Source organism: Apus apus, chromosome 24 (genome assembly GCF_020740795.1).
Source record: "Apus apus isolate bApuApu2 chromosome 24, bApuApu2.pri.cur, whole genome shotgun sequence".
Taxonomy (NCBI): domain Eukaryota; kingdom Metazoa; phylum Chordata; class Aves; order Apodiformes; family Apodidae; genus Apus; species Apus apus.
Genome location: NC_067305.1, coordinates 2,728,400 through 2,750,197, shown reverse-complemented (window position 1 = coordinate 2,750,197; position 21,798 = coordinate 2,728,400). Strand labels below are relative to the sequence as shown.

General features: G+C 49.8%; 1 protein-coding gene across 3 annotated transcripts in view; it reads right to left on the bottom strand.

Annotated features, from left to right (window-relative positions):
* The window catches only part of RFX2 (regulatory factor X2), a 63,958-nt gene extending 45,764 nt beyond the window's left edge, over positions 1-18,194 (bottom strand). For all 3 annotated transcript variants that reach the window (XM_051639745.1, XM_051639746.1, XM_051639741.1), the window contains exon 1: positions 18,112-18,194. The gene's annotated coding sequence lies outside the window, so the exon portion shown is untranslated. The remainder of the gene's footprint in view (positions 1-18,111) is intronic.
* Between the last annotated feature and the right edge of the window lie 3,604 nt (positions 18,195-21,798).

The window sequence follows — 21,798 nt, the reverse complement described above, 5'->3', positions numbered from 1 at the left end:
CCCCCTTCCAGGCATCCCCCTCTGGAGCTTGTACCTTTCCTGTGGTAATAAAACCCTTGATTTTGCCAGGAAGAGCCACAAAGGTGTAAAGCAGAAGGGAACAGAAAGGATGCCCCTTGCCCTGCCCAAGGGTAAACTAAGGTAGAATTTGGGAGGCTACAGTGGGCAGGGCCCCTGTCCCTCCCTCCAGGGAACCAGTCCTGCAAGGCCAGTTCCCACCTTTGCCAAAGGCACCTCTTCCAGCAGCTTCTGTAGAAACAAGAATCAAAATTGGGGCAGGCCAAAGAAAGCAGCAGCAGCCCTGGGTGTTTACAAGTGGCAGGAACACTTCAGGTCAGCAGAGAAACGCAGCAACATGTTCCACTCCCCTTCAGAGCCTGGTCCCAACCTTTGGTGGCACTCCTGGACCCAAAGTAATTAACAGAAAAACCCTTAAGAAAGAGGAGAAATGTGCTGCTAAGGACAAGAAGGCCTCAGGAAAACAATTACTTCACCTGCAGGAAGACTCCAAAGGCAGAAGGAGAAAGGGGCTGCCCTGGGAGGAAAGGCTGCCAGGCAGAGCCCAGGACTCTTCCAGCCCAATGACAGGTTGGAGTAATTACAAAGCTTTAAGATGCATTCTCATGTTAATTGGCTGGCAGGCTGGTGTGCAGAAGTGTCATTAGATGTTGTGTAGCTCCGGTGCAGACTGGAAGGAATGCTAAGAATGCCTCCACTTGCAAACTGAGCAACAGCAGGAAGGCCCAGATCTGGAGCTGAGAGGAGACTCCACATACCTCTAGAGCCTGGGAGGGAGACCAGGCTCAGAGCAGGTCCTGCTGGCAGAAGATCCTCTCTGCAGATGAGGATGGCCCCGCTGCAGTTCCAACCCAAGCTGCTGAGCAACGGGAAACTTAGGCTAAGACACCAGCTAGTGAGCAAGGAGAACATCAGGCATGCTGGACACCTTCACACACTCATGGGATGGTTTCAGTGTGAAGGGACCATAAAGATCATCCAGTCCCAACCCTCTGCATGGGCAGGGACACCTCCCACCAGCCCAGGCTGCTCCAAGCCCCATCCAACCTGCCCTTCAACACTGCCAGGGATGGGGCAGCCACAGCTTCCCTGGGCAACCTGGGCCAGGCTCTCACCACCCTCACACTCCAGAATTCCCTCCTCATGTCTCACCTCAATCTCCCTCTGCCAGTTTTCATCCATCCTCCCTTGTCCTCTCCCTCCCTGCCCTTGTCCCAAGTCCCTCCCCAGCTTTCCTGGAGCCCCTTCAGGCACTGGAAGCTGCTCTAAGGTCTCCCTGGAGCCTTCTCTTCTCCAGGCTGAACACCCCAACTCTCCCAGCCTGGCTCCAGAGCAGAGCTCTGGATGCTCCAGCCCTTGGATCATCTCTGTGGCCTCCTCTGGACTCTCTCCAGGAGCTCCGTGTCCTTCTTATGTTGGGGGCTCCAGAACTGGACACAAGCTCCAGGTGGGGTCTCACCAGAGCAGAAGGGGAGAACCCCCTCCTCCCCTACACCTTCACCCTTTCAGGGAGGAGAAGGGCACCAACCCTATCCCACCACCACTATCATGCTCCAGACTAATTAAGATTTGCCTCAGCTGAGACCATCCTATTGATTTGTTCCACCATCTTAATTCAAGTTTTCAGGCTAAATATTTTCTATCACACAGGCCAACCAGAAAATACTTGTTTCTCAAATTATGAGACATTTCCTGGGTTGGGGCTGCACTCACAAGCAACAATAGTGGGTTCCAGCTGAGGATGCCAAAACCTTTCAAAATTAAAACAAATCTCTTGATACATAAGAACTTTGCTCCTTTTGCAATTAAGAGAAGCAATAATTGTGGGGTTTTGCTTGTTGTGGGGTTTTTCTAACACTAATCTCACAGCACATTTGGAACCAGAATCAGACATGATTTCATTTCTGAAACACACCTATTAAAAGGGCTGCCAGAGTTGATAGAATTTTTCCTCCACAAAATAAATTGATTAAATGAAAACTAAATTGGAGCCCCTAAAGCTCTGTAACAGTAAACTTCATGCAGCAGCTCTGTAATTTGCTGGTGGAAATACAGAATTCATTTGCAGTCTAACACAAGCACCCAGTTTCTCTGCAAAAGAATATTTTTAAGCTATCAATAGCATCTAAATTATTCAGGGATGGAAAAAACAAATCCATCTCTTCTAGAACAGAAAGCCATCAGCTGCTGAGAACAAAGTAACAACCCTCCTAAGGCCAAATAATCAGCAAAGCAAATAGAACCAGAGCATCACAGAATCATGGAATGGTGAAGGCTGGAAGGGACCTTCAAGACCATCTAGTTCTAACCCCCTGCATGGGCAGGGACACCTCCCACCAGCCCAGGCTGCTCCAAGCCCCATCCAACCTGCCCTTCAACACTGCCAGGGATGGGGCAGCCACAGCTTCCCTGGGCAACCTGGGCCAGGCTCTCACCACCCTCACAACAAAGAATTCCCTCCTCATGTCTCACCTCAATCTCCCTCTGCCAGTTTTCATCCATCCCCCCTTGTCCTCTCCCTCCCTGCCCTTGTCCCAAGTCCCTCCCCAGCTTTCCTGGAGCCCCTTCAGGCACTGGAAGCTGCTCTAAGGTCTCCCTGGAGCCTTCTCTTCTCCAGGCTGAACACCCCAACTCTCCCAGCCTGGCTCCAGAGCAGAGCTGCTCCAGCCCTTGGATCATTTCTGTGGCCTCCTCTGGACTCTCTCCAGGAGCTCCATGTCCTGGAGATGTCATAGAACAGTGGATTGACCCGACAAAGGGAGGAACCACCAGGCTCAGCAATGGGGACCCCTGCTCACCCTTTTTATCACAGATTTTCCAACAGCCTGTCCCACATGTTTGCTCAGGCAGAGTTTAAATGACAAGAGACAAGCCAGCCTGGGAAGGGGGTCACTCCTGTCCACTTCATCCCCAAACCATCTCCCACCAAGCTCTCATCCATCTCCCTGTGCTGACCTGCAGGCACAAGGCCTCTCCACACTCAGAGAGGCACGGATTTAATTCTTAACTCATAGGAATGGGTGGTGGGATCAGGCCTCTGCTACCAGGTTCCTGCAGGATGGTGCAACTCCCTTGGCCACCCAGAGGTCTGCAAATTCTCCCCAAGAGCCTAATTAACATTGCAAGGATTAACAACACTTGTTACTGTTCCCCTACAGAGAAACCACCACTGCCTTGAGCTTTTCTGTAACAGAGCTGGAAAACCCAGGAGCAGGTGTTTTCTTTCTGGAACAACTATGGAGGTGTGAGGATGTTGTCTGAGCTGTAGCACCTGGAAACTTGTGTTTCCAGCAGCACCAGTGCAACACTGCCTCCCATTTTAAGCATTTTCCAGAACTATCTAAAGCATCAACCCATTCTATTTTATTTATTTTTTTGCCAGAAACACAGCCCAAGGAACACTGAATTGCTCTGAACCATCAGCAACTTTCCCCCTTATTCTGCTGCAAAGAACAATGAAGGTTTGTCATTATGGGAAGCTGAGGAAGATGAGGCTGAGACATTAAAAGCCAAGACCCTGCTCCTCTGTGTGGGCTACGAAGCTTTCAAGGGATTCTTTTCCATGAGGGAGATTGCACAGATGTCTTGATTAAATCACCTCACCTGATTCTCCTGTCTGAGCTGTGCAGCTTCAAAAGCAGCAGGGGAATCAGTCAGCATTCAGCTCTTCCTGGGGATTCACTTTTTCCTTTTGAAATAATCAATTGTTTAGCTATCAACCCAATTACTGCTCTCTGGTAGTTTCCCTTTCATTGACTGAATTGCATAAATCTGCCTTTAAAAAAGAAAGCCAGAAGTCACAGGTTAACACTCATCTCCCTGTTCCACAGGGTAGTAAATCTCCTATTGGATCCAAAAGACAAAGAAGGGGGGGGAGGAAGACATTTTAAAGGGGAAAAAGGATGCATTAATTATGGATGGGTTTTGGCACAGCCAAATGAAACCTCTGTTTTTTCTGATACTTGAAATATTGCTCTGGGGTTTCTCCAACACCCACACTCGACCCTTTCCTACCCCCTGACTCAAAGGTCTCTCCTGGGCTATGATCTGTAGGTTATTTACAAGCCTAAGCAACTCTAAGCATTTTAAAAAAGCTTCCAACACCTCGAGAGAGCCCCAGTGCAGCAGGTAGCCAGTCAAGGCCACTCCAGTGCCAATAATAAAAGCAGAATGATCTGTTCCCTGAAAAAACCAGTTAACCTTTTCAATGGTTTTATGCCCTGAGAAGCCATTTGGGTGGGGAAGAGAGGGAAGAGTTTCCTCAGTGCAGCCAGATGGAATTCCAAATCCAGACAGTTTAGTCAGGGAGCTAAGGGGAAGATGTCAAAACATGCTTTCCATTAACAGCAGAAAACCCAACTGGTTTAAAACACTATATCCAAACACTTACAGTTCTGTTAACAGAACCTTTGCCAATACCAGGGATTTTATAACCATAGTTAGTTTAACCCAACAGCAACAGAGTTGTAAGTCAGCAATCTGGTATTTTTTATTCTTAAATATTTTCCTAGGATGCTACTTGACATCAGACTTCAGTCAAAATAAACTTGAGCAAATTTTATGTTAACTGATCACATCTGCCTGTTTCAAAGGCAACAAAGTAGATTTTGTTAATCCTGAATTTCCAGGTTTCCAAAACAGAAGGGTCAGTTTCTGTTCTTATTTAGCAACTTGTAGCTCAAAAGTGAATGGGTTTAGGTCAGCAGTAAAGGTCAGAGGAGTCCACACAATCAAGACATTAACAACAGTTTCCAGAGATCATCTGTGACATTTGTTTTCAAAGCGGAGAAGTTCTGCTTTCTGCAGAGGGAGGAAAAAAAAAGGCAACACCATCATCTTCCCTGAGCCTGCACTTTGGGTGCTCAGGCAAAAAAGTCTCCACAGAAAGAACACACATTGTTCAGCTGAGCATTCACATCAGGTTTGGTTTTTTCCCCTCCCACAATCACTATATGCCAAGAAAGTCAGGCAGCTCAACCCCAGCACTGACCCAGAGCTGCAGGGGGACCTGACAAGGGTATGATTCAAGAAGTGGACTCAAAGAAGGGACCTTGGACAAGGGCAGGAGGGAGAGGACAAGGGGGGATGGATGAAAACTGGAAGAGGGAGATTGAGGGGAGACATGAGGAGGGAATTCTGGAGTGTGAGGGTGGGGAGAGCCTGGCCCAGGTTGCCCAGGGAAGCTGTGGCTGCCCCATCCCTGGCAGTGTTGAAGGGCAGGTTGGATGGGGCTTGGAGCAACCTGGGCTGGTGGGAGGTGTCCCTGCCCGTGCAGGGGGTTGGATCTAGATGATCTTGAAGGTCCCTTCCAACCCAAACCATTCAATGATTCTATGATAAATTCACCCATAGACAATTTTCTTTTCTCCAGCAGAAATATTGCATAATATTCTGTCTGATCATGTCATTCAAGCTGTATATATGAAGAAAGCAGCCAGAAATCAAGAGATGCATTCAAAATATTTCCTGTGGAATACCTTCTTGTCCAATATCATAATATCAATTCAACAAAGTAGCTGCCAAATTTTAAGCTATCATAAAAAATTCCTTCATGTTACACTAATAAAAGACTCATCACTGAAGTATTGAGTAATTCTTGGGGGAACATGAATAAGAATTGCAATGTATGATGTATTAATTTAGTTATTTGTGGGCATGTTTTTGCTGGAGTTTTAAGGACATGAGGTTAGAACACAGCTGGAAAAATTCAATCCATAACCCAAATTTTCTCTTCAAATGTGCAAAGAGAGGGAGTGTCACTGAAACTATTCTGTGTTTCACACCAGGTAGTGCAAACACAGCAATGTGGAACAACAAAGTTCAGCTCATCTACAGTCCATCTTCCCAAGATTTTTCTTCCAAAATTCCCTTTTTCAGAGCACTCTACGTGTGTGTTTATTGGGACCTTAAAACAGCCTGAAGAATGACACTGGAGTCACTTCAGCAAGAAATTCCACCATCATTCTTTTCCCTCAAAAGAATTTCTCCCATTAAATCATTTCTCCAGGGGTTGGTTCATTTTGGTTGTCCTTGTTTTTCAGTGTCCAGAGGGTAAAAGGCAAGTGCTCCTACACAAAGTATTCCAAGAGGGCATGAAGCAGAGCAATAAATGACACCATCCCAAAAATGCACGTGATTTGGAGCAGTGAATAAAGCAGCAATCACCTCAGGATTTCAAATAGTAATCCTTACAAGCCTCCCAGCTCAACTTTCTGGTCTCTGGAAAAAGGCAGGTATTGAATTTTTCCTTAATGGAAGATGGAAATGAAAGCAGAAAGCAAATCAAGCAGGGTTTCCCAGACTCAGAAGTACCAAAAGATGTGGCAGCTGGATCAGAAAAGGAAGGGACCTGCTCAGAGACTGGTTTATGCCCCAGAGCACAGACCCACAGGAGGGTTTAAGGTGGCTGCACCCACAGAAACCCCAGCAAGGACAAGGGGTTTAGAGGCAGAAGGTGCAGCAGAAACGTGGAATAAACATCCTTCAGCCATGATGTCTTCTTGGAACTACACTCCATCCTAATGTATATATATGTACATATACAGAAATATTTTTAATATATGTTTTTATATATATATATATGGGTGTGTGTGTGTATATATATATATAGTGTATATATATATCAATAAAAAATAAAATCTACCTGTCCCTCCACATACACAGCTACAGATACAGCCCCAGGGCCTGCAGAAACACACACAAGATTGATTATGACAGACACACCCTCAGGTGTTTTGGTATTAAAATGTCTCCTTTCAGTTCCCACCAAGTGCTAATTAGTGCTTTTTACAAATGAGAGAAGAAGACTGAGCTTGCACAGCACCTGTGGGGCTGAGGACAAAGCATGCTTCCCTACAGAGGACTTCAATATTCCTGAATATGACAACAAGGCAGATCATGTTTTCCTACTGATTGAATCCATGAAAAAGATGTGGAAAAGTCCCTGGTCCACAGTTTGAATTTAGGAGAGACCTGCCTTGCAACCCACTGCCCAGCCCAGCTCTCATCCACCAGGACAATGGATAGAGGGAATAAAGAGATTGGGGCTGCCTGGTCACACTGGGTGTGCCCTGTCCTCACACCCTGTTCCCTATCTCAATACCAGTTTCCCAAAATCAACTCTATAAATTAAGAGTTTGTACTTTATTAAGCACCAATCACAGAACCACAGACTGGTTTGGGTTGGAAGGACCTCAAAGCTCATCCAGTCCCACCCCCCCTGCATGGGCAGGGACACCTCCCACCAGCCCAGGCTGCTCCAAGCCCCATCCAACCTGCCCTTCAACACTGCCAGGGATGGGGCAGCCACAGCTTCCCTGGGCAGCCTGGGCCAGGCTCTCACCACCCTCACACTCCAGAATTCCCTCCTCATGTCTCACCTCAATCTCCCTCTGCCAGTTTTCATCCATCCCCCCTTGTCCTCTCCCTCCTGCCCTTGTCCAAGGTCCCTTTGAGTCCACTTCTTGAATCATACCCTTGTCAGGTCCCCCTGCAGCTCTGGGTCAGTGCTGGGGTTGAGCAGCCTGACTTTCTTGGCATATAGTGATTGTGGGAGGGAAAAAACCCAAACCTGATGTGAATGCTCAGCTGAACAATGTGTGTTCTTTCTGTGGAGAGTTTTTTGCCTGAGCACCCAAAGTGCAGACTCAGGGAAGAGGATGGTGTCTCACCACCCTCAGAGTGAAGAACTCTTCCTCCTATCTCATCTAAACCTCCCCTATTTCAGCTTGAAACATGATAGGTTCCTCCATGAAGGCACAGGAGGGTGTTTGCTCTCAGTGAAGTTGACCTCCAAAAGGGTTATGGATCAAATAGCCTGAAGATCCCTCAGTTGAAGGCACGTCAGGCTCTTCCCAGGAACAGTTGCCTGTGGCCACGGCCCTTCCCAAGGCCTGGAGATGATGGATGTGCTGCAGCAGCAGCTGCTGAGGCACCAGACTGGAATGTCTTAGTTGGGGACTGCAGAGGAGGCTGCTGTGATGACAAAAACACGCTGCCAGCACCAAATAATTCACCCCCATCTCTGTTGTAAGACAACCCTTGCTCTGCCCGTCCCATGAAAGCACAGTGAGCACTTTGGGGCAGAGACCAGGCCCTGCTACAATGAGCCAGGAAAAAGGATGATCAGGGTATGTTGGGGTTTCCTGGCACTGTCACAGCCCAAACATCCATGGGTTTGAACTTCTTGTAGATGATGAGTTGGAAAGAAGTTCTGTCTACCTAGAGCCTCCACCTCGAGAACGAGTAAACAACGAACTGACCCAAAATTCCAGGAGGCAGGAAAACCTCCAGGAACACAGTTTCTTACATGTTACACAAATGTTGACTGTGCTTTTTATATAAAAACAGGTTGGGTTTTTTTTGGTTGGTTTATTGTTTATTTGTTTGTTTGTTTTTTTAAAGATTTTTAAACTTCTGACCAGCATCTAAATTGGGAAGAATGAAACTGTGGAAACCAAGAGTGGTAAGAAACTTTTGCTGCTCCAGGAGAATTTGAAACATGAATTATCTGGCTTACAACTCCTCACCTTATGCAATTATCTCTAATGTTTGCAGCATGCAAGAAATGTAAATAAGTCCATTTATTAGCACATCAAACAGCAATTCTAACCATCTAACTGCTTCCTGCCTGCCAGTGGCTCCTACCTGGTGAATATTCTCTCATCACAGTGTTGGGAGTAATCTTAAGGAAAGGACCATAATAAATGCAATTCCTAAAGGAAAATATTGACACCAAGAGACCTCCAGCCTGAGCCATGAGCAGGGAGAACCCTTGCTTTGCAGTGCCCAGCTCAAGGCAGAGTGTTGCAGGTTGTCAGCCTGACAGTGAATGGAACAGAGTTGGTGCCAAGAAGGGTGAATTTTGTATTTCTGGTTTGCAGGAATGTAATTTGATTTTAAAAAATCTACATTCTGAGTTCCAACAGCTGCAGAGGACAGGCAGCCTGCAGGCAAGGCCCTGTTTATTCAAGGGTTTTAGGACCTGGGTGAGGGATATTTCACTTTCCTGGCAGGTGCAAGTCTTCTGTTGCATCTATCATATTAGGAAGGATAAACATTTGCTAGGAAGAAGAAAGCTCTGAAGAGTAGCTTGGTGACCAGGAACCATTATTTCGCTGTACCTATTAAAAGAAAAAGTTCCTCCCATGACTGGTCATTTAAGGTTATGAATATTTGAGAAGATCTGCATTTCATCTTCTTTTGGGGGAGAAGGGGCAGGGGTTTAAACAACAGATCAAATAGTTTGTTTAAAATGCAAGGACTGAAGATAAATTAGATAGTCCATGTGCACTTATTCATCACTACCCCTATGTTTCACAGCTCAGAAGTGGATTTCAAGTTGAGTTTTTTGATTTGGACCTTCCAAGACAAGTTTGGGGGAGGAGAAAGGAGACAGATTTCCTTGCAGGGGCCAGGGAGGTGGCAGCACTGATGAGCACAGTACCCACAGCACACGGAGAGCTCGGGCTTATCTCAGAACTTGCTTCCTCCCAGCTCTCTGCAAGCTTCAATCTTATCAGAGGCTACACACAGATTCTCTTTACTGTCCAAATAAGAACTTAATCTGGGTAAGCAAAAATACAAGACTACTGCCTGCTTGCCAGAAGGGCCCCAGATCTGGCTGAACCAAGTGGAATATCCAGCTCTGTGCAGATTCAGCCTTGCTTGCCACGAACATCTTGCTGCACTGAGACGGGCCCTTTGTCCACCTAATCATAGAACTGTAGGGTCATAGAATCATGAAGGTTGGAAGGGACCTTCAAGATCATCCAGTTCCAACCCCCTGCCATGACCAGGGACACCTCCCACTAGATCAGGTTGTACAAAACCTCATCCAACCTGGCCTTAAAAACCTCCAGGGATGGGGCATCAACAACCTCCCTGGGCAGCCCATCCCAGTTTCTCACCACCCTTAGAGTGAAGAATTTTTTCCTAATATCTAATCTAAATCTCTTCTCTCTCAGTTTAAAACCATCACCCCTTGTCCTATCACTATCTTCTCTGATGAAAAGCCCCTCCCCAGCTTTCCTGGAGCCCCTTTCAAGTACTGGAAGGTGCTCTAAGGTCTCCTCAGAGCCTTCTCTTCTCTAGGCTGAACATCCCAACTCTCTCAGGCTGTCTCCAGAGCAGAGCTGCTCCAGGCCTTGGATCATCTTGGTGGCTCTTCTCTGGACCCTCTCCAACAGGTCTGTATCTTTCTTGTGCTGAGGGCACCAGAGCTGTACACAGCACTCCAGGTGTGGTCTGACCAGAGAAGAGTAGAGGGGCAGAATCACCTCCCTGGCCCTGCTGGCCACACTTCTTTTGATGCAGCCCACCTCCAGATCCCCCTTTGGTTCCCTTCTCCAGCTGTAGCCTGGGTTGCAGCAGATTGGAAAGGTTTGGCCAAGAAGAACAAGCTGCCTTCACCCTCTTCAGCAAAGCCTGGGTTTGTCCAGGTGGAGACTCAGCTCCATCCTTGGACACTGGTGAATACACCATGGCCATGGGGTGATGGGGACAGGGATGTCACTGGCCTGGTACCCAGTCCCATAGCCTCCTTCACACACTGAGGAGAGGATGCTTAAGATTGGTGAAATTACCCAACACCAGCCATTAAACCCACCTGAAGCACTGATCCAACCCACACATCATCAGGTGCTGGTTCAGCTCAGGGTCAGATCTTGGAGAAAGCCAAGCAGGGAAAAGGAAGAAAGAAAAGGGCCTTTTCACATGAGCTGATTAGAGCTCCACGATGTTGGCATCCAGCCCTGGGAGCAACAAAACACAGGATACCCTCTGTGCAAAAGTGATCATCAGCTGCAACATGCTCAGATCATCTGGACTATTTCTGCCTTCAAACACTGTTTTCTAAAAGGTGCCATTCTAGAAATAAGACATATGCATAATGACCACCATAAAGAACCTTCCCAAATCAAGTGAATGGAATAACCTTCAACCAGTGCTGGATTCAGGCCACTGCTGCATCACAGAGTAGGGCTGCTGGATGTCTGTGCCTTAGAATAATACAAATTAAGTTTTCAGTGCCCTGGTTTCTCTGATCACTGCAGCACTGTCTCAGGAAAAATATAAATAAATACAATTAACAAAGGTTCTTGTAAAGTGTCCTGCTGCCTGCCTGCTCAGCTGCACAAAGGCAGGCCAGCCCAAGGCCAAGACTTGTACAACACAGTGTGTTTGCTCCTCCAGATGGACCAGCAGAACAGGACCTGTGTGATTTCACCAGGGCCACGCTGGGGTCAGGCAGCTCCTCAGCCTGGTACCCCTCACACCCTGCTAAGGGAGCCCACCAAAGAGGTGACCCCTCTACCCAAAGCCACGTCAGAACTTTCTTTACACCCCCAATTATTCTTATAAACATGAAGGTTTAGGTTCTTCCTCAAACGTTGCCTTATCTACCACAGGTTGGGGTATCACCTGTCAGCATGAGGTTCGTTTTTCCAAAGCCAGCTGAACTCCCTGCATCCCAGGTACCCTCCACTAGAGATAAGAAGGAACAATAACTAATACCAATCCCCAGAGAAGGTGAATGTTTGATCAGCTGTGTGTTAAGCCAGAAATCATCCAGAATAGTTCCAGGGTTGTCATGGTGGCAATAGGATCTTAAGCTGATACTAAAGAATAAGCTCACAATTACTAAGAGGCAGCCAAGCAAATTGCTTATTATGCCTGGGCTGTTTGCTTTTAATCATTCCATCCATGCCTCTTCCTCTCTCTCTTCTTCCCCTGATGTTTCTTGTCATCTTAGCTAGTGACACCTCCAAAAGAAGGAGCATCAATAATTATGGGCTCAATTCAGTGGGACCCTCTGCCTTGCTTTAACCTTGAAGAACCTTGACCACATACTCCCAGAGAAACTCCTCAAGAACTGGGGCACCACTGCCTGGATTCAGCATGGATTTCATCCTAGTGCTTCCACATGACATGGGCACTTACAAAACTCTGCTATGGAGGTAGAACCATCTTTCTTCACACCCAGATTCACTCGTGCCATGTGGACTTCACAGGGATTCACTCACCCATAACATTCCTGCCAAGGAATGTGGATGTGTCTGCAGCACATGGTGCAGGAGCTCCCAATGGGAAAGGCAGGACATGTGCTCCAGAGCTGTCCAGGAGAGAAGATAATCCAGCCATGAACCTCATCTCTAGAAGGATTGGGGGAAATCTAATTTCAGGTGCAAACATCTCCATCTGTGTTCAACAGCAGGAGCCATTTGGGGGCTACGAGAGGAGGCAGCAGGGCTGGAGGCTGGTGTCCTGCTGCTCCTGCATGATCCCTGCCCCAAACCCTGGAGCTTAGAATCATAGAATGGTGAAGCTTGGAAAGGACCTTAAAAAAGATCAAGCTCCAACCTCCCTGCTATGAGCAGGGACACCTCCCAGCAGCCCAGGCTGCACAAGTCCTATCCAACCTGCCCTTGAACACCTCCAGGGATGGGGCTTCCACAACCTCCCTGGGCAACCTGGGCCAGTGCTTTACTGCCCTCACGGTGAAGAATTTCTTCCTCTTGTCTCATCTAAATCTTCCCTCTTTCAGTTTGAAACCCCTTGCCATATCACTACTCTCTCTGGTGAAATGTTTCCCCCCACCTTTGCTGTAGGCTCCAGCTTGCATCCATGCACCCCAGTACAACTCAAGTCCTCTCCTGTGAGGGCAGCCGAGCAGGTGACGTTTTGGAAACTTTGAACCACATGGGGAAGTTCTCCCAGCAGAGCAGTGTCAGCTGGCCAGGCCACAGAAAGGAAACACAGCCCTTGGGCACTATGTATGGCAGCAAAATTCATGGCATAGATGCAGCAAGAGAAAAGTGCTTATGTCAGCCCAGGTTGGGCTGTCCTGGCAGCCAGGACCACTCCTGGAGTGCTGATCTCCACAGAAATGCTGCTACACACATCTTGGACACCATGGCATCCACAGGAGCCTTCTTGTCTCCTGCTTTTGTTTGGTGTCTGCTCATGTTCTGCCTTTTCTTTGTAATGACTAGAGACTGTAAAAACTAGAGATGCCCTGAAGAAGTTTGAACATGAAGTCACTCTGCCACAGAAGACAGGGACGTGTCTCAAACTGCTGGTTTTCACCAGATCCTACATGCAGGTACCTGCTCCTTTCTGCTCATACACATTCAGACATTTCCACACATGAAGCCAGAGAAGAACCACCTTGAACAGGAAAAAACAATCATTTGTGGGGACTGGATGGTCCCAACGTGCAGCAATGAACTAAATGATGCAGCAGTGAGGAGTGTCACTGCACTCAAAGCAATTATTTCTTCTGTCAGCTTCTTCCTAAAGACACTGAGGATTTCCTTCAGCAGAGGATTGATTTGTGATAAGAAAACAAAGAATCTGTTGGGTTGGGTTTTTTTTGCACGTGCTTTCCATGAAATCAGCAATGGTAGCATTTTGGACCCCTGGTTCTTCGAAAGCAACGGCAACGTTCATTTGTTCATCTCTTCCAAAGCTTCATCACTAGGACACATCTGCCCTGTGCTGAGACTTCTTTGGCATTTACTAAGCTCAGAAAAATGAATCCTTCATTTGATAATGATTTCGAATTTAGGGGAAAAAGCAACCTGACCAATTGCCTTTGAATTACTTCTCAAATACCTCCATTTGGCATTTCTCCAGATCTTAACTGCTCTTTAATCCCAGATCAACAGAACAATACACTTTATAAAGTTCTATATGGGAGGACTCTTGCTTCTGTTGCAATTTAAAAATTATCCTTGTAAATTGAAATCCCCCGGTGTCCTAAGAAAGAATGGCCTTGGAAGATTCTCACATTCATTGACATGTCTAAACATCACTAAATATTGTTTCAACAAGTCAGCTGAACTACACAAATGTAAACTGTTTTAGCTGGGTGAGATGCAAACATTCAGAAAAACATGACCCAGAGCTGAAGGTGGGTTCTTAATTTGTTTCCTTTCCCCCCCTTAACTGGAAACAGTTTGTGTACTGGTGGGCATGTAATCATTGCCTCCACGTGGCAAGAAAAGTGATTTTCTGTAGGTTGTGCTCTGTACAAAAAGAATCCTCTTTGTTCAGTGTATTAATGGGCACGTGGCTTGTGCTGACGAGAAGTTTTGTTGCCTATTTGTCTATTGTCAAGAGGACAAGGGGTGATGGATTAAAACTGGAAGAGGGGAGATTGAGTTGAGACAGGAGGAGGGAATTCTGGAGTGTGAGGGTGGTGAGACCCTGGCCCAGGTTGCCCAGGGAAGCTGTGGCTGCCCCATCCCTGGCAGTGCTGAAGGGCAGGTTGGATGGGGCTTGGAGCAACCTGGGCTGGTGGGAGGTGTCCCTGCCCATGCAGGGGGGTTGGATCTAGATGATCTTGAAGGTCCCTTGACACCCAAACCATTTTCTGATTCTGTTTACATGTTTATGGCTTAGTTAGTCCATATACTACTCAGACAGAAACAGCCAACCGTGAGGAACCCAGCCTGTTCTTCGACAATGTGGTGGATCTGTGAAATGTTTGAACACAGGAATTAAGAACTGCCAGTCCAAATATGACAAAATACCGAGTCTTAAAGCACAGATTACAGGAAGAAACCTTCCATATGCTTCAAGTCTCAGAAACATAATCCCGGATCCCCCAGCTGCACGCGCCGACGCACGGGGAGGTTGGGTGCTCCTCCCCGCAGCACCCACGGCAAAGCCTGGCACCCTGGGCCAGGCAGGGCTCTGCTCCAGCTGGCCAGCATCCAGCCCTTAACTGCACTGGCATTTGTTCCGAGGGAGGGGAAAGAAAAAAAAAAAAAAAAAGGGTTTAAATATAACTCAGCAGCCTCCAGCAGAAACTTTGGCTGCGAAGCCGTGCGGTGAGATCCGCCTGTTGAATCAGCACGGCCCTTCCCTGTGACGCCGCGCGCCGCGGGACGCTTTTAGCTCTGGAGGGCTAAAACTGAGCAAGGCAAATATGCTGGGATCCGTTAAAGCAGCTCTGTTTACAGGGCTGTACGAAGAGGGAAAACATGTTGTGATTAAACACAACAGCTGCCAACGCTCTGAGGTGTTACAAGCAGGAGACTATTTAAAGACAATGCCTGGCGCCGACTGCTTCCCTGTGATGGAGCTGGGAAAAGCCAGGGTTATTATCAAGCACTGACTGCAGCTCTACCTTTACAGCAGCCCTGAAGAGCTTTTGTGACAGAGGGCAGCAAGTGCAGAGGTGACTTATAGTGGCAACAAACATTCTCAACTGGAGAATTTACCTCAAGAAATAGGCAGGACACACCGCATCGGTTGATGTCTGTCAGAGGCACTGGCTGCTCATGCCTTTAATGACTATGGCCTTAAATTAACCATGACAGATTCACACGTGCTAAAATGCCCAGAAAGTGCATTTCCAATGTACTTTCACATACAAAGCACACAATTGAACAGCAGCTCTCTCTAGAGCACACTCAGCCTTAAGTGTTGAGATGGGCGACCCCATCCCTCTCCCCCAGCCCTGTGCTGTGGGGGATTCCATGGGATACGTGGGCCCTTGATGAAGATGGACCTCCATTTATATGGCAAACCTGCACATTTTTATGCCAAACCTGCACATTTATAAGCCAAACCCCCACATTTATAAGCCAAACCCCCACAATGTTCTTTGAGAGGGCAGATCTGATGCTGAGGGGGAATTTGCTGTCCTGAGCCACGGCCACAACACCCAGCCTGTCTCCTTGCACATCTTGCACCCTCTCTGGTTGCTGTAGCACAGCCCTGGGATTTCAGGCCCTCCACAGCCAACAGAGCTGGCAGGCAGGGCCCCAGGACAGGGACACAGTACTATGAGAGGAATTCATGAGATGCAAATGACACAGCAGGGAAATGCAAAGCAGGGACTGTCTGTGGAAGCCCCATGTGAAGTCTGTCAGACCTGGCTTCTTGCACAGCTCTGTAACAGTGGATGCTGGTATCACCAGCCACAAATGCACTGGGATTGTTCCAGTTTAGCAGGAAGCAAGCAGGGGGACAAAGACATTCCAGTTGCCAAGCCCTCTCTTGGTTTTGTGTGTGCTTTCACCCTTAAGGCCAAGATCCTGCAGTTACCTGAGCACTCAGATTCCCTTTGTAAAGGTGAGTATTTCTATCCTCACCTTCACAGGAACAGCTCTGAGAACATCAACTACCTGAGCACTCAGATTCCCTTTGGAAAGATGAGTATTTCCATCCTCACCTTCACAGGAACAGCTCTGAGAACATCAACTCTAAAGGCTGGAAACAAAACACACCAGCACACCCACATCTGTACACACCAAGAGGCAAATGCAAAACATCTCACACAATTCAAAAGATATTTCGTGTCTCTTGGGACCAAATATGGAGAGCAGAGAACCTGTGGGGTTTGGTTTTTTATAAAACTGTGGAATAAGATTTTCAAAGTGAAACCAGGAGCCGCCTCATCCCAGTCCCCGTGTTGGATATCCAACCCCCCCAGTTTGGTCCTGAAAAATGGGGGTTTCTCCTCACCTGACTTCAGCCAAGTAGAAGGCAAATGTCCAAACTGGCTCATCCTAGACTCTCTCAACCTTCAGAGGCTGAATCAACCCCTCCTGAAATAGGTCACCACGAGAAGCCCTTCCCAGATTCCCTTCCACATTGACTTGATTCCCACCAGACATGTAACTTCCAAATAAAACTGAGATAAGACTGGATTCATCTTCAGCTGACCAAAGCAAATTCACACAGAAAGTCACAAACAGAGGCAAAGAAGGAACCCCCAACCTTGGGAGTTTAAAGCTTATATTTTGAGACTGATTTTTTTTTTCCCCCCTTTTATTTTTAAGCCAGCAATTACTCCCTGTTCTCAAATTATTTGTAACTGAGATGGAGAGTTGCAAAGGTTGGGCAGAAGCAGATGAAAAAAGCCTTTAGTAAAAAAATAAACCTGAGCACAGTCAGTTTGAGGATACTCCTGGTTCAGTTTAAGGCTCTTCCAAGCATAAAGGACATTTTTTAAAAAATACCTTATTTATTCTGCTTTGCTCTTTAATGGGTAAGAGTCTCTTCTTTCAATAGCAAAACCAAAAAAAGACTTTAGAGTAGGATCTAAGTCAAAGAATGGAAAGATTTAATCAGTCTGCAGGAACTCACGCTTGAAATAGGCACATCCACAAAATCCTGCTTTAACAGGAGATGAGTCTTGTTTCACAACATACTTTATTCCAAACAAACAGGAGCAACCAAGTCAAGAATAGACGGCAGATACTTAAAAATAGTTCTTATTGCAATTTTCTGCTCGTTTCTAAGACCAACAAGGAAAGCAAGCGCTGGGATTTCAAAGCTCTGGCAAACTGGAGGAGTTGAAACCTCGTCCCCCCACCCAGTTAAGACCAGGAGGAGTGTCCGGGGGAGGGAAACGGAGACGGCACAAGAGGTTTTAAGCTTCTTAAACAAGAAGGTGGAGTCTCCAGCCCCTCTTCCCAACTCTCACCAGGCACTTGGCGAGTTCCTCCCCACCCCGGGCGGCGGGAGGAGGACGGAGCAAACGTTCAGCTCGTCCCGAACCAAACCCGAGGCTGGGAGCGGGGAGTTCAAAGGCGTGAAACGAACCCTGAAGAAGTTGGTTCAGGGCGGGAGGGATGAGGCTCCCGCCGTGCGGCCCCGCTGGGGCTGCAAGGGGCGGCTGGAGCTGCCGTGCCCCGGGGAGGGAGCCGGGCCCGCCGCGCTCCGGGCGGGGCCCGCGGGCACCGGACGCGGCCGGGAAGGGGGGGGGAAGGGGGGGGTTGGTGCCTCCTCCTCCTCCTCCTCCTCCTCCCCCGCTCCGCCCGGACGCGACGCCGCTCCCAAACTTTCCGGGGGTGTTTTTTTGCGGGGAGCAGCCTCAGCCCCGGAGGCGGCAGCGGGGGGGGGGGGGGTTCGAGGGAGCCCCCCCCGGGGAAACGTGCCGAGGGGCGAATCCTGCCACAGCCGGGACGGGGCGGAGAGGCGGGACGGGGAAGGCGGCTCCTCCACCGACCCCTGAGGCTGGCGATGGGGGGGGGGCCTCGCCTCCCTGGACTCCCCTTCACTCCTCACACACCGCACCGCGGGGCCCCCTCAGCGGGGCGGGGACCCCCGTTGCCCACCCCCACCCCCCACCCCGCTCACCTGCCCTCCCCGCCGGGCGCCGCGGGCTGCGCTGGGCTCCGGCCGCCGGGGCCGCGCGTTGCTGCCGTTGGCAAGTAACAGTCTCCAGGGCTACGGTCACTATGGCGCCTGGCGCCGGGTCTCGAAGCAACTGTTGCTACCCTCTCCTCCCGCGTCACCGCCCGGCCACGCCCACCCCCGCCGCCGGATCGCCGGCTCCCATTGGCTGGCGCCTTGTCCGTCAGCGGGGAGGCGGGACGGAGAGGGAACGGACCAATGGCAGCGGGGGAGAGGGGCGGGGCGGGGAGTTGGCGCGCGCTTTGGCGCGGGGCGGGGATGGCGGGAGGGGGGGGGGGGGGGATGAGGGGGGGAGGGGGTCGGTGCGGGAACCGGGACCGGGGGGAACGGGCGGGATGGGGGGGGGGGGGGCAGAGAGCGGCGATCCCGGGGGCTCCGGTACCGAAACAACATCTAAAAGTTCCGTCTTTTTTTTGTTTTTTTCCTGTTCTTGCTGGGTCGGTGTTTCCCCCCCCCGGGTTAAAGATTCATCTTTAATGTGAACTATGAAAGGAGGTTCCCGGGGGAAACCCGCACAAATCCCGCCGGGCTCGCGGTTCCTCCGGGTTTGGCTTCTCCCGTCCTGAGCTCCCACTTTCCCGTGACATCAAACCGTTTCCATAGCGACCGGGTGTGACGTCACGGCCGACTCAGGCCTGGGGGGCGGGGGGAGGAGAAACAAGGGGGGCTGGGGGGGTCTGGATTGGGGCAAATTTGAGGAATGTCAGTGAATTGCTGAGCAGAAGCTCCTGCTTCCCGCCCTGGTGAGATGAGGCACCGCCGGTGCTGGCTGGGGACGCGCTGGGCAGGGAGCAGCAGCGTCACCCCCGCAGGGAAGAGCATCCCTCTCCCAGCAGCTCCTTCCCCACGGAGCATCCGTGGTTGGGTCTTCAAGAACGGGCCAGGTCCGGAAAGTGCTGAGCTCCGGTCCCCAAGGGCTGCGGGACAGAGTGGGTCCTGGTGTGTCTGGAGGAGCTGCTGGTGAGCTCCTGGTGGAACCAGAGTCAGCCTGGAGGAGCTCCAGGGGCTCCTGGTGAGCCCCCTGTGGAACCAGAGTCAGTCTGGAGGAGCTGCAGGGGCTCCTGGTGAGCTCCTGGTGGAACCAGAGTCTGTCTGGAGGAGATCCAGGGGCTCCTGATGAGCTCCGGGTGGAACCAGAGTCAGCCTGGAGGAGCTCCAGAGCTCCTGGTGAGTTCCTTATGGAACCAGAGTCAGTCTGGAGGAGCTCCAGGGGCTCCTGGTGAGCTCCTGGTGGAACCAGAGTCAGTCTGGAGGAGCTGCAGAGCTCCTGGTGAGCTCCTGGTGGAACCAGAGTCAGTCTGGAGGAGCTGCAGAGCTCCTGGTGAGCTCCTGGTGGAATTGGAGTCAGTCTGGAGTAGATCCAGGGGCTCCTGGTGAGTTCCTTATGGAACCAGAGTCAGTCTGGAGGAGCTCCAGGGGCTCCTGGTGAGCTCCCTGTGGAACCAGAGTCAGTCTGGAGGAGCTCCAGAGCTCCTGGTGAGCTCCTTGTGGAACCAGAGTCAGCCTGGAGGAGCTGCAGAGCTCCTGGTGAGCTCCTGGTGGAACCAGAGTCAGTCTGGAGGAGCTCCAGAGCTCCTGGTGAGCTCCTGGTGGAACCAGAGTCAGTCTGGAGGAGCTGCAGAGCTCCTGGTGAGCTCCTGGTGGAACTAGAGTCAGTCTGGAGGAGCTCCAGGGGCTCCTGATGAGCTCCTGGTGGAACCAGAGTCAGTCTGGAGGAGGTGCAGAGCTCCTGGTGAGCTCCTTGTGGAACCAGTCAGTCTGGAGGAGGAGCCTGCCAGCTGCTGGCAACTCAGGAAGGGCTCCCAGCACCTGGAATATGGACAGGATCTGGTCACTCCTCAGTACTTCCACACGCTCAGCACAACCAGGTTTGGGAATACTGCACCTGCTTCTGGGTGGGAAAGTGGAATGATCTTTTGGTGTTGATGGTGGGGAGAGAATGAAGCCCAAAAGGACGGTCTGTGGACACAGGGAATTGCAAAAGAAGCAGCTCCCTCAGCTCAACACTTGCTTCCCTTCAATGACCGTCCCCTGTGGGGAGAGTCAGGGTTTTCCAGCCTGGGAATCCTCTGCCTCCCCTGGAAGCAGTTCAGGCTGGGAATCCCACAGGTTTCAGGTGGAGTTTCCTTGAAACCTCTTCCCTGAGGGACCAGGAGAGACTTGAGCCAGGTGAAGAAGGGGATCTGGATCACATTCCAGGCTGGATGTGACTGCCTGGCCTCACCAGGACAGCAGGGCCAGGTGTCCTGAAAGCACACGGACTAAAATCTATCCATAAGGATGGCCTTTCTTCCTTCATTTTGGGGGCAAAAAGCAGGCTGGTTGTAGTGGGCACCACCAATTCTGTCCCTGCTGGGTTGGGAAAGCTCCTTTTGGATACAGATTCCTCTACCACCAAATCAGCAGGTACAAACTTTTCCAGGTAGCTAAAAGCAACTCCCTTGGAAATTAATATTAAGCAGTTGCAAGAACCTTGGGTCCTGCTGAACCATCTTCTCCCTGTCTTTTTCCAAAGAAAGGCCAAATTGTCCTGTTTTCTGGCATTTCATGCAGGTTGAGCTTCATGCCTGACCCTGTGAGACAGTGAAGGAGACACTGACACTGCTGCTCATTTTTCACCTTCCTTTGGGAATATGGGACAAATTTGGACACATTTGAGAATGAAGATGGTTCCAGTGTTCAGCTTCTAAGAGGCTTCTCTTTGCAACCAAAGGGTCTTGATAGGGTGATGGTGGTGATGATGATGATGATGATGATGATGATGATGGTGAGTCTGGCCATGGCTGGGTGGTTAAGTTTAAGGACAGTTTTGCTCCTAAAGAAGAAATTGTGAAGGGAGAGACAACTTTAAAGACAAATGGGGATGTGTCCTGCCTCTTCTTGTGGGTGATCACATCTCCCATGGGATGGTCTGACCATCCAGCTGGTCTGACCCAACCAGAGTTAACCCCGTCCTAGAGCCTGGGAACTTCTCTTCAGTGAAAAATGATGATAGAGCTGAGGTGACCATGGCACTTGCTTTAATCACAGGATAAGGAGGTGCTCTGCTCCCCACCTCCTCTCCTGGAGAGAGTCCAGAGGAGGCCACAGAGATGATCCAAGGGCTGGAGCAGCTCTGCTCTGGAGCCAGGCTGGGAGAGTTGGGGTGTTCAGCCTGGAGAAGAGAAGGCTCCAGGGAGACCTTAGAGCACCTTCCAGTGCCTGAAGGGGCTCCAGGAAAGCTGGGGAGGGGCTTGGGACAAGGGCAGGGAGGGAGAGGACAAGGGGGGATGGATGAAAACTGGAAGAGGGAGATTGAGGTGAGACATGAGGAGGGAATTCTGGAGTGTGAGGGTGGTGAGAGCCTGGCCCAGGTTGCCCAGGGAAGCTGTGGCTGCCCCATCCCTGGCAGTGTTGAAGGGCAGGTTGGATGGGGCTTGGAGCAACCTGGGCTGGTGGGAGGTGTCCCTGCCCATGCAGGGGGGTTGGGACTGGATGATCTTTAAGGTCCTTCCAACCCAAAGCATTCTATGATTCCATGCATTCTGGCAGCAAGGGCTGCATAAGGAAAACCAATATGTGCTCTAGGTCAATCTCAGTTCTTCTCTCTAGTTTTTGAAGGCAGGTGCTGCCAAGGAAAGCAACATTTTT